The sequence below is a fragment of the Somniosus microcephalus genome, unplaced genomic scaffold (assembly GCF_052327205.1).
Source record: "Somniosus microcephalus isolate GS21.2 unplaced genomic scaffold, FLI_Smic_1.0 scaffold106, whole genome shotgun sequence".
Classification (NCBI taxonomy): domain Eukaryota; kingdom Metazoa; phylum Chordata; class Chondrichthyes; order Squaliformes; family Somniosidae; genus Somniosus; species Somniosus microcephalus.
This window is the reverse complement of record NW_028225293.1, coordinates 406,666-419,583: the sequence shown is the minus strand read 5'-3', so window position 1 is coordinate 419,583 and position 12,918 is coordinate 406,666. Positions and strand designations below refer to the sequence as shown.

Below are 12,918 nucleotides of genomic sequence, written 5' to 3'. Positions count from 1 at the left end.
CCAGAGTGGTTTGTGTAGTCACGGACTGTTTTACTGATACACGATATACCTGTACCCAGAGTGGTTTGTGTAGTCACGGACTGTTTTACTGATACACAATATACCTGTACCCAGAGTGGTTTGTGTAGTCACGGACTGTTTTACTGATACACAATATACCTGTACCCAGAGTGGTTTGTGTAGTCACGGACTGTTTTACTGATACACAATATACCTGGACCCAGAGTGGTTTGTGTAGTCACGGACTGTTTTACTGATACACAATATACCTGGACCCAGAGTGGTTTGTGTAGTCACAGACTGTTTTACTGATACACAATATACCTGTACCCAGAGTGGTTTGTGAAGTCACGGACTGTTTTACTGATACACAATATACCTGTACCCAGAGTGGTTTGTGAAGTCACGGACTGTTTTACTGATACACAATATACCTGTACCCAGAGTGGTTTGTGTAGTCACGGACTGTTTTACTGATACACAATATACCTGTACCCAGAGTGGTTTGTGTAGTCACGGACTGTTTTACTGATACACAATATACCTGTACCCAGAGTGGTTTGTGTAGTCACGGACTGTTTTACTGATACACAATATACCTGTACCCAGAGTGGTTTGTGTAGTCATGGACTGTTTTACTGATACACAATATACCTGTACCCAGAGTGGTTTGTGTAGTCATGGACTGTTTTACTGATGCACAATATACCTGTACCCAGAGTGGTTTGTGTAGTCATGGACTGTTTTACTGATACACAATATACCTGTACCCAGAGTGGTTTGTGTAGTCACAGACTGTTTTACTGATACACAATATACCTGTACCCAGAGTGGTTTGTGTAGTCACGGACTGTTTTACTGATACACAATATACCTGCACCCAGAGTGGTTTGTGTAGTCACGGACTGTTTTACTGATACACAATATACCTGGACCCAGAGTGGTTTGTGTAGTCACGGACTGTTTTACTGATACACAATATACCTGGACCCAGAGTGGTTTGTGTAGTCATGGACTGTTTTACTGATACACAATATACCTGGACCCAGAGTGGTTTGTGTAGTCACGGACTGTTTTACTGATAACACAATATACCTGGACCCAGAGTGGTTTGTGTAGTCACGGACACATTATTATAAGAGTTTTTGAAAGCTACATCAGTCATTGGGAAAATGCTGGAATCCATTGTTAAGGAAGTGGTATCAAGTCACTTAGAAAATCATAACATGATTAGGCAGAGTCAACATGGTTTTATGAAAAGGAAATCGTGTTTGACAAATTTATTAGAGTTTTTTGAGGATGTAACTAGCAGGGTAGATAGAGGGGAACCAGTGGATGTAGTATATTTGGATTTCCAAAAGGCATTCGATAAGGTGCCACATAAAAGGTTATTACACAAGATCAGGGCTCATGGGGTTGGGGGTAATATAGTAGCATGGATAGAGGATTGGTTAATGGACTGAAAACAGAGAGCAGGGATAAACAGATCTTTTTCAGGTTGGCAGGCTGTATCTAGTGGGGTGCCACGTGGATCAGTGTTGGGGCCTCAGCTATTTACAATCTATATTAATGACCTAGATGAAGGGACCGAGTGTAATGTATCCAAGTTTGCTGATGATACAAAGCTAGGTGGGACAGTAAGCTGTGAGGAGCCTTTGGACCTTCTGACAATCACCTTAAATCTGTGTCCTCTGGTTCTCGAGCCTTCCGCCAATGGGAACAGTTTCCCTCTACTCTGTCCAGACCCCCTCCCGATTTTGAACACCTCCATCAAATCTCCTCTCAACCTTCTCTGCTCTAAGGAGAACAACCCCAGCTTCTCCAGACTCTCCACATAACTGAAGTCCCTCATCCCTGGTACCACTCTGGACCAAAATTGTACACAGTACTCCAGGTGTGGTCTCACCAAGACCCTATATAATTGGAGCCAGCGTTGGTGGTACTTCTCCAGTGATTTGAGGTGCACTGGAGAGTTACCACCAACGCTGCCTCCGCAAGATCCTGCAAATCCATTGGCAGGATAGACGCACCAAAGTCAGTGTTCTCGCTCAGGCCAACATCCTCAGCATTGAAGCTTTGACCACGCTCGATCAGCTCCGATGGACGGGTCACACTGTCCGCATGCCCGATACGAGACTCCCAAAACAAGCGCTCTACTCGGAGCTCCGACACGGCAAGAGAGCCCGAGGTGGGCAGAGGAAACGCTTCAAGGACACCCTCAAAGCCTCCTTGAAAAGGTGCAACATCCCACCGACACCTGGGAATCCCTGGCCCAAGGCCGCACAAAGTGGAGAAGAAGCATCCGGGAAGGCGCCGAACACCTTGAGTCTCCTCGCCGGGAGCAAGCGGAAGCCAAACGCAAGGAGCGCACGTCAACCCAAGCACCCCACCCACCCACCCCATCAACCACCGTCTGCCCCACCTGTGACAGAGAATGTAGGTCCCACATTGGACTCATCAGTCACCTGTGAACTCATTTTTAAGGTATAAGCAAGTTATCCTCGGATCCGAGGGACTGCCTAAGAAGAAGATATAATTGGAGTAAGACTTCTTTACCCCTGTACTCAAATCCTCTTGTAGTGAAGGCCAGCATACCATTTGCCTTCTTAACTGCCTTTCACGACCACCGGACGTCCCAAAGCGCTTTACAGCCAATGAAGTACTTTTGAAGTGTAGTCACTGTTGTAATGTGGGAAACGTGGCAGTCAATTTGCGCACAGCAAGCTCCCACAAACAGCAATGTGATAATGACCAGATAATCTGTTTTTTCGTCATGTTGATTGAGGGATAAATATTGGGCTCAAAACACCGGGGATAACTTCTTCGAAATAGCACCACGGGATCTTTTACATCCACCTGAGGGGGCAGACGGGGGCCTCCGTTTAATATCTCATCCGTAGGACGGCACCTCCGACACTGCAGCGCTCCTTCATTAGTGCGCCTCCGACAGTGCGGTGCTCCCTCAGCACTGCCCCGACAGTGCTGCGCTCCCTCAGCACCGCCCCTCCGACAGTGCGGCACTCCCTCAGTACTGCCCCTCCGACAGTGCGGCACTCCCTCAGTACTGCCCCTCCGACAGTGCGGCGCTCCCTCAGCACCGCACTGGAGTGTCAGCCTCGCTTTATATGCTCAAGTCCCTGGAGCGGGATTTGAACCCACAACCTTCTGACTCTGCTATCCACTGAGCCACAGCTGACTCCAGTCTTTTACACAGTTTCATAACTTCCTTGCTTTTGCACTCTGCGCCTCTCCTAAAGCAGGGGAGTTATGATGAATTGTTAAACAGTTTTTTTTAGCAGAGTGACCAAGGCTGTCTGTAGTAAACAATTGTGCATTTGAAAGCAGCTTGTATTGTGAAGCTTGTGCCCCTTTGCCAGGCCCGCTGCCTGCGGCCCCTCTCCCAGATTCCAGCCCCAGCTCTGTGCTGACTGAGCTGCTCTCACCTGGGGACAGCGCGTCACAATCGGCCCCAGCGCACCTGAGCTGGAGAGGAGGCCCCGCCCCCTTGGTTGGAGGACCAGGCCGCCCAGTTCAGTCCTCCCACCTCAGCCCTCTTCCTATTGGTCAGAGCTCACGTCAGTCACAGGCTGGGCCGGCCTCCATCCACCTGATTGGGCCTCTTCCTCTGATGACGTCACACCTGTCACAACTGGAGAATAAGCATGCGCGGCCCTGCCTCTCCACATTTAAAGGGACACCCACACCCTCCACATTTAAAGGGACACCCACTCCCTCCACTAAAGGGACACCCACCCCCCCACATTTAAAGGGACTCCCTCCCCTCCACATTTAAAGGGACACTCAACCCCTCCATATTTAAAGGGACTCCCTCCCCCCTCTGGTGTGTTGTTCTGATTAAAGGGACTGTGACAATTCCCCCAACCAACGCACTTTAGCAAGGATGTGAAAGACCTTGAGAGCCAGCCAGTGGCTCAGTTGGGAGCACCCTCGTCTCTCAGTCAGAAAGTTGTGGGTTCAAAGTCCCCACTCCAGGGACTCGAGCACATAAACTTAGGCTGACGCTCCGGGGCAGTGCCAAAGGAGCGCCGCACTGTCGGAGGGGCAGTGCCCTGTCGGAGGGGTGGTACTGAGGGAGCGCTGCACTTTTGGAGGGGCAGTACTGAGGGAGCGCCGCACTGTCGGAGGGGCAGTACTGAGGGAGTACTGCACGGTGGGAGGGGCAGTACTGAGGGAGCACTGCACTGTCGGAGGGGCAGTACTGAGGGAGCACTGCACTGCCGGAGGGGCAGTACTGAGGGAGCGCTGCACTGTTGGAGGGGCAGTACTGAGGGAGCGCCGCACTGTCGGAGGGGCGGTACTGAAGGAGCACTGCACTGTCGGAGGGGCAGTACTGAGGGAGCACCGCACTGTCAGAGGGACAGTACTGACGGAGTGCTGTGCTGTCGGATGGGCAGTACTGAGTGAGCGCCGCACTGTCGAAGGGGCAGTACTGAGGGAGCGCCTCACTGTCGGAGGGGCGGTACTGAGGGAGCGCCGCACTGTCGGAGGGGCAGTACTGAGGGAGCACCTCACTGTCGGAGGGGCAGTACTGAGGGAGCGCCTCACTGTCGGAGGGGCAGTACTGAGGGAGCGCCGCACTGTTGGAGGGTCAGTACTGAGGGAGCGCCGCACTGTCAGAGGGGCAGTACTGAGGGAGCGCCGCACTGTCGGAGGGTAGGTACTGAGGGAGTGCCGCACTGTCGCAGGGCTGTCTTTCAGATGAGACGTTCAGGTGGACATAAACGATACCAGTATTTCGAAGAAGTGCAAGAGAGCTATCCCCGGTGTCCTGGCCATTATTTATCATGCAAATTGGCTGCAGTTTTTCCCACATTATAACAGTGACTACACTTCAAAAAGTACTTCATTGGCTGTAAAACCGTTGGTCGTGAAAGGCGCTGTATAAAGGCCAGTCTTTCTTTATTTTCTCTCCTGTATTTACATTAATTACTTATATAAACCTCTTTTACTGTCTCTTGCAAGGGGAGGAATTGCAGATGGGCAGCTTAACGCAAACTTCACACGAAGATCTGACAGAGTCTCTCGATTCATCAGGACCTGAATACCATCGACATATGGAAGCGGAAAGCAGCAATTAGAATGCGGACAAACTGCACACGTGTGTTGTGTGTGGACGTGGATTCAACCGAAGGTGCAGCCTGGGGAGACACAAGTGTAACCAAAGTGAGGAAAGTCCGTGCAAATGTCGGGAATGCGGGAAGGGATTCAGTTGCCTTTCCGAGCTGGAGACTCATCAACGTAGTCACTCTGTGAAATGGCCATTCACCTGCTCCGTGTGTGGGTAGGGATTCACTCATTCAGGCTCCCTGCGGACACACCAGCGAGTACACACCGGGGAGAAGCCGTTCACCTGCTCCGTGTGTGGGAAGGGATTCACTCAACAATCCGACCTGCTGAGACACCGGCGAGTTCACACCGGGGAGAAGCCGTTTGCCTGCTCTCACAGTGAAAAGAGGTTTAACCAGTCTTTCCACCTGTTGATACACGAGCGTGTTCACACCGATGAGAGACCTTTTCAGTGCTCCGACTGCGAGAAGGGCTTCAGAAGATCCAGCCAACTGATACAGCACCAGCAAGTTCACACCGGGGAGAGGCCGTTCACCTGCTCCGTGTGTGGGAAGGGATTCACTCTCTCCTCCACCCTGCTGAGACACCAGCTAGTTCACACTGACGAGTGGCCGTTCACCTGCTCCGAGTGCGGGAAAGGATTCACTCGTCCCTCCGCTCTGTGGGAACACCAGCTGGTTCACACTGACGAGAGGCCGTTCTCCTGCTCCGAGTGCGGGAAAGGATTCAATCGTCCCTCCTCTCTGCGGGAACACCAGCTGGTTCACACTGACGAGAGGCCGTTCTCCTGCTCCGACTGCGGGAAAGGATTCACTCGTCCCTCCTATCTGCGGCTGCACCAGCGAGTTCACACTGACGAGAGGCCATTCTCCTGCTCCGAGTGCGGAAAAGGATCCACTTGTCCCTCCTCTCTGCGGGAACACCAGCAAGTTCACACTGACGAGTGGCCGTTCACCTGCTCAGAGTGCGGGAAAGGTTTCACTCGTCCCTCCGCTCTGCTGATACACCGCTGGTTCACACTGACAAGAGGCCGTTCACCTGCTCTGAGTGCGGGAAAGGATTCACACGTTCCGACTCTCTGCGGGAACAGCAGCTGGTTCAAACTGACGAGAGGCCGTTTAAATGTTCCGACTGTGACAAGAGTTTCAAATGCTCCAAGGGCCTGGAGATGCATCGACATATCCACGCCGGGGAGAGGCCGTTCAGCTGCTCTCACTGCGGGAAGAGGTTTACGCGCTCATCCGATCTTCTGAAACACCAGCGCACTCACACTGGGAAGATGCCGTTCCCCTGCTCAGTGTGTGAAAAGGGATTCACCAGTTCAACTCACCTGAGACACCAGCGAGTTCACACCTGAGCGCACTGGTCCCATTCTGCTGTTAATCACATGAAGGACTATTCTGTGTTAATAATGGCAGTTAGGGGGCTGGGGGGCGGGGGGTGCAGTTTGAAGATGCTGATAATAATCCCAGTAACTAGGCTGGAGTTTAAGAGGGGTCAGCCTCGGCTCAGTGGGCGACACTCTCACCTCTCGAGTCAGAAGGTCATGGGTTTGTGTCTCACTCTCGAGACTTGAGCACATAATCTAGGCTGACACTCCAGGGCAGTACTGAGGGTGAGCTGCCCTGTCGGAGGTGCCATCTTTCGGATGCGACGTTGAACCGCTGCCCCGTCTGCCCTCTCAGGTGGGTGTAAAAGATCCCGTGGCCGCTATTTTGAAAAACGGAAGGGAGAAAGGATCTCGACTTGGAAGATCAGGAAGTAGATGTGAAACTGTAATGTTGCTTGAAATGATTGTAAGACTGAATTTAACTGTGACTGTAATAATTGTGTTTTGTAGGTAACAGAGCGTGGGGAAAAACCAGTACGAATCCAGTATGAGGTGATTTTGGTGGTGCCTCCTGTGTCACTACCACCACAACTACCATGCTTTACGGGTCTAACAGGACCTGTCCCATCAACCAACACGTTTTTAAGTACGAGCTGCACAGTTATGTGGCACAATTCAGACCCGACATTCCCCTATTGTTTATGTGTATACGTGAAATTGTATGTTAAGATCCTAAAAGCTTGTATAAAATGGAGAATGGCTGAGAGCAAAGCAGGATGGGATTATGCCAACCTGACTAAAAACCTGTTTAAAATTACTGAAGTAATGGAATGTTGTGCTAAGTTTATGGAGACGAGGAATTGAGCAATATTATGCTTAAAGAGATAAAAACTAGAGAGATAGATAAGAGTTGGAGACGTCCTTCATTGGTTCAGCTATCGGATGGACAGACTGTTTTGTCAACATTCTAGAAAGTGTTCTGTGAAAAGTGAAGATCTGAGATAAGGGTACTTTGTTATGCATGGAGAAAAAGTCAGAAGGATCAAATAAGGTCATAAGATGGGTAACGAGGGAGCAAGACTTTTTACCAGGTGTTAGAGGGTTAATTACTGCCACGTAGGCAAAATGAGAGGGAAAAGGGGTATAAAGATACAGGTTTTGAACATCGAAAGCAGCGCACCGTGTAACCAGAGATTGATAGGAGCTTCGGTCAACAGAACACAGCAAGATCCCAAGGAAGTGCGCATGGGTCAATGAAACACAGCAAGATACATCAGGAGACTTGCGCCGCGGACACTCGGAAGGAACGCCGGGGTTTGAACGAACAGACTGTGATGATCTTCTTGTTAAGTACTGCTTCTTTGTACTGGATGTTTAATGTTTAATAAACCTGTTTTACTGATACACAATATACCTGTACCCTGAGTGGTTTGTGTAGTCACGGACTGTTTTACTGATACACAATATACCTGTACCCAGAGTGGTTTGTGTAGTCACGGACTGTTTTACTGATACACAATATACCTGTACCCAGAGTGGTTTGTGTAGTCATGGACTGTTTTACTGATACACAATATACCTGGACCCAGAGTGGTTTGTGTAGTCACGGACTGTTTTACTGATACACAATATACCTGTACCCAGAGTGGTTTGTGTAGTCACGGACTGTTTTACTGATACACAATATACCTGTACCCAGAGTGGTTTGTGTAGTCATGGACTGTTTTACTGATACACAATGTACCTGGACCCAGAGTGGTTTGTGTAGTCACGGACTGTTTTACTGATACACAATATACCTGGACCCAGAGTGGTTTGTGTAGTCACGGACTGTTTTACTGATACACAATATACCTGTACCCAGAGTGGTTTGTGCAGTCACGGACTGTTTTACTGATACACAATATACCTGGACCCAGAGCGGTTTGTGTAGTCACGGACTGTTTTACTGATACACAATATACCTGTACCCAGAGTGGTTTGTGTAGTCACGGACTGTTTTACTGATACACAATATACCTGTACCCAGAGTGGTTTGTGTAGTCACGGACTGTTTTACTGATACACAATATACCTGTACCCAGAGTGGTTTGTGTAGTCACGGACTGTTTTACTGATACACAATATACCTGGACCCAGAGTGGTTTGTGTAGTCACAGACTGTTTTACTGATACACAATATACCTGGACCCAGAGTGGTTTGTGTAGTCATGGACTGTTTTACTGATACACAATATACCTGGACCCAGAGTGGTTTGTGTAGTCACGGACTGTTTTACTGATACACAATATACCTGTACCCAGAGTGGTTTGTGTAGTCATGGACTGTTTTACTGATACACAATATACCTGTACCCAGAGTGGTTTGTGTAGTCACGGACTGTTTTACTGATACACAATATACCTGGACCCAGAGTGGTTTGTGTAGTCACGGACTGCTTTACTGATACACAATGTACCTGTACCCAGAGTGGTTTGTGTAGTCACGGACTGTTTTACTGATACACAATATACCTGTACCCAGAGTGGTTTGTGTAGTCACGGACTGTTTTACTGATACACAATATACCTGGACCCAGAGTGGTTTGTGTAGTCACGGACTGTTTTACTGACACACAATATACCTGTACCCAGAGTGGTTTGTGTAGTCATGGACTGTTTTACTGATACACAATATACCTGGACCCAGAGTGGTTTGTGTAGTCACGGACTGTTTTACTGATACACAATATACCTGTACCCAGAGTGGTTTGTGTAGTCACGGACTGTTTTACTGATACACAATATACCTGGACCCAGAGTGGTTTGTGTAGTCACGGACTGTTTTACTGATACACAATATACCTGTACCCAGAGTGGTTTGTGTAGTCACGGACTGTTTTACTGATACACAATATACCTGTACCCAGAGTGGTTTGTGTAGTCACAGACTGTTTTACTGATACACAGTATACCTGGACCCAGAGTGGTTTGTGTAGTCACGGACTGTTTTACTGATACACAATATACCTGTACCCAGAGTGGTTTGTGTAGTCACGGACTGTTTTACTGATACACAATATACCTGGACCCAGAGTGGTTTGTGTAGTCACGGACTGTTTTACTGATACACAATATACCTGTACACAGAGTGGTTTGTGTAGTCACGGACTGTTTTACTGATACACAATGTACCTGGACCCAGAGTGGTTTGTGTAGTCACGGACTGTTTTACTGATACACAATATACCTGTACACAGAGTGGTTTGTGTAGTCACGGACTGTTTTACTGATACACAATGTACCTGTACCCAGAGTGGTTTGTGTAGTCACGGACTGTTTTACTGATACACAGTATACCTGTACCCAGAGTGGTTTGTGTAGTCACGGACTGTTTTACTGATACACAATGTACCTGTACCCAGAGTGGTTTGTGTAGTCACGGACTGTTTTACTGATACACAATATACCTGTACCCAGAGTGGTTTGTGTAGTCACGGACTGTTTTACTGATACACAATATACCTGTACCCAGAGTGGTTTGTGTAGTCACGGACTGTTTTACTGATACACAATGTACCTGTACCCAGAGTGGTTTGTGTAGTCACGGACTGTTTTACTGATACACAGTATACCTGTACCCAGAGTGGTTTGTGTAGTCACGGACTGTTTTACTGATACACAATGTACCTGTACCCAGAGTGGTTTGTGTAGTCACGGACTGTTTTACTGATACACAATATACCTGTACCCAGAGTGGTTTGTGTAGTCACGGACTGTTTTACTGATACACAATATACCTGGACCCAGAGTGGTTTGTGTAGTCACGGACTGTTTTACTGATACACAATATACCTGTACCCAGAGTGGTTTGTGTAGTCACGGACTGTTTTACTGATACACAATATACCTGTACCCAGAGTGGTTTGTGTAGTCACGGACTGTTTTACTGATACACAATATACCTGGACCCAGAGTGGTTTGTGTAGTCACGGACTGTTTTACTGATACACAATATACCTGTACCCAGAGTGGTTTGTGTAGTCACGGACTGTTTTACTGATACACAATATACCTGTACCCAGAGTGGTTTGTGTAGTCACAGACACATTATTATAACAGCTTTTGAAAGCTACATCAGTCATCGGGAAAATGCTGGAATCCATTGTTAAGGAAGTGGTATTAAGTCACTTAGAAAATCATAACATGATTAGGCAGAGTCAACATGGTTTTATGAAAAGGAAATCGTGTTTCACAAGTTTATTAGAGTTTTTTGAGGATGTAACTAGCAGGGTAGAGAGAGGGGAACCAGTGGATGTAGTATATTTGGATTTCCAAAAGGCATTCGATAAGGTGCCACATAAAAGGTTATTACACAAGATTAGGACTCATGGGGTTGTGGGTAATATAGTAGCATGGATAGAGGATTGGTTAACGGACTGAAAACAGAGAGCAGGGATAAACAGATCTTTTTCAGGTTGGCAGGCTGTATCTAGTGGGGTGCCGCGTGGATCAGTGTTGGGGCCTCAGCTATTTACAATCTATATTAATGACCTAGATGAAGGGACCGAGCGTAATGTATCCAAGTTTGCTGATGATACAAAGCTAGGTGGGACAGTAAGCTGTGAGGAGCCTTTGGACCTTCTGACAATCACCTTAAATCTGTGTCCTCTGGTTCTCTCTCTCTAATCTCTCCAGACCCCCTCACGATTTTGAACACCTCCATCAAATCTGCTCTCAACCTTCTCTGTTCTAAGGAGAACAATCCCAGCTTCTCCAGTCTCTCCACATAACTGAAGTCCCTCGTTCCTGGAACCATTCTGGTAAATCTTTTCTGCAGCCTCTCCAAGGCCTTCACATCCTTCCTAAAGTGCGGTTCCCAGAATTGGACACAATACTCCAGCTGGTGCCTAACCAGTGATTTATAAGGGTTTAAGAACATAAGAAATAGGAGCAGGAGTCGGCCATTCGGCCCTTCGAGCCTGCTCCGCCATTCAATGAGATCATGGCTGATCTTCTGCCTCAACTCCATTCACCGGCCCTATCGCCATATCCCTTGATGCCCTTACTGGTCAGAAATCTATTGACTTCTGTTTTGAATAGACCCAATGACTGAGCCTCCACAGCCCTCTGGGGTAGAGAATTCCAAAGATTCACCACCCTCTGTGTGAAGAAATTTCTTCCCATCTCAGTCCTGAATGGCCTACCCTTTATCCTGAGGCTGTGGCCCCTGGTTCTAGACTCTCCAGCCAAGGGAAACATTCTCCCAGCATCCACCCTATCAAGCCCTGTAATAATTGTGTATGCTTCAATGAGATCCCCTCTCATTCTTCTGAATTCAAGAGAATACAGGCCTAGTTTACTCAATCTATTCTCATACGACAGTCCCGCTATCCCAGGAATCAATCTCGTGAACCTTCGTTGCACTCCCTCTATGGCAAGTATATCCTTCCTTAGGTAAGGAGACCAAAATTGTACACAGTACTCCAGGTGTGGTCTCACCAAGGCCCTATATAATTGGAGGCAGCGTTGGTGGTAACTCTCCAGTGATTTGAGGTGCACTGGAGAGGTACCACCAACGCTGCCTCCGCAAGATCCTGCAAATTCATTGGCAGGATAGACGCACCAATGTCAGTGTTCTCGCTCAGGCCAACATCCCCAGCATTGAAGCTTTGACCACGCTCAATCAGCTCCAATGGACGGGTCACATTGTCCGCATGCCCGATACGAGACTCCCAAAACAAGCGCTCTACTCGGAGCTCCGACACGGCAAGAGAGCCCCAGGTGGGCAGAGGAAGGGCTTCAAGGACACCCTCAAAGCCTCCTTGAAAAGGTGCAACATCCCCACCGACACCTGGGAATCCCTGGCCCAAGACCGCACAAAGTGGAGAAGCATCCGGGAAGGTGCCGAACACCTCAAGTCTCTTTGCTGGGAGCAAGGGGAAGCCAAGCGCAAGGAGCGCACGTCAACCCAAGCACCCCACCCACCCGCCCCTTCAACTACCGTCTGCCCCACCTGTGTGAACTCATCAGTCACCTGAGAACTCATTTTTAATGTGTAAGCAAGTTATCCTCGGTTCCGAGGGACTGCCTAAGAAGATATAATTGGAGTAAGACTTCTTTACTCCTGTACTCAAATCCTCTTGTAATGAAGGCCAGCACACCATTTGCCTTCTTAACCGCCTTTCATGACCAGCGGAGGACCCAAAGCGCTTTACAGCCAATGAAGTACTTTTAAAGTGCAGTCACTGTTGTAATGTGGGAAACGCGGCAGCCAATTTGCGCACAGCAAGCTCCCACAAACAGCAATGTGAAAAGGTCCAGATAATCTGTTTTTCGTCATGTTGATTGAGGGATAAATATTGGGCTCAAAACACCGGGGATAACGCCTTCAAAATAGTACCACGGGATCTTTCACGCTCACCTGAGGGGGCAGACGGGGGCCTCGGTTTAACGGCTCATCCATAAGACCGCACCTCCGACACTGCAGCGCTCCCTCAGTACTGCCCCTCCGACAGTGC

General features: G+C 48.5%; 1 pseudogene; it reads left to right on the top strand.

Annotated features, from left to right (window-relative positions):
• Positions 1-12,918, top strand: part of LOC147083064 (uncharacterized) — a 113,564-nt pseudogene that overhangs the window by 31,562 nt on the left and 69,084 nt on the right.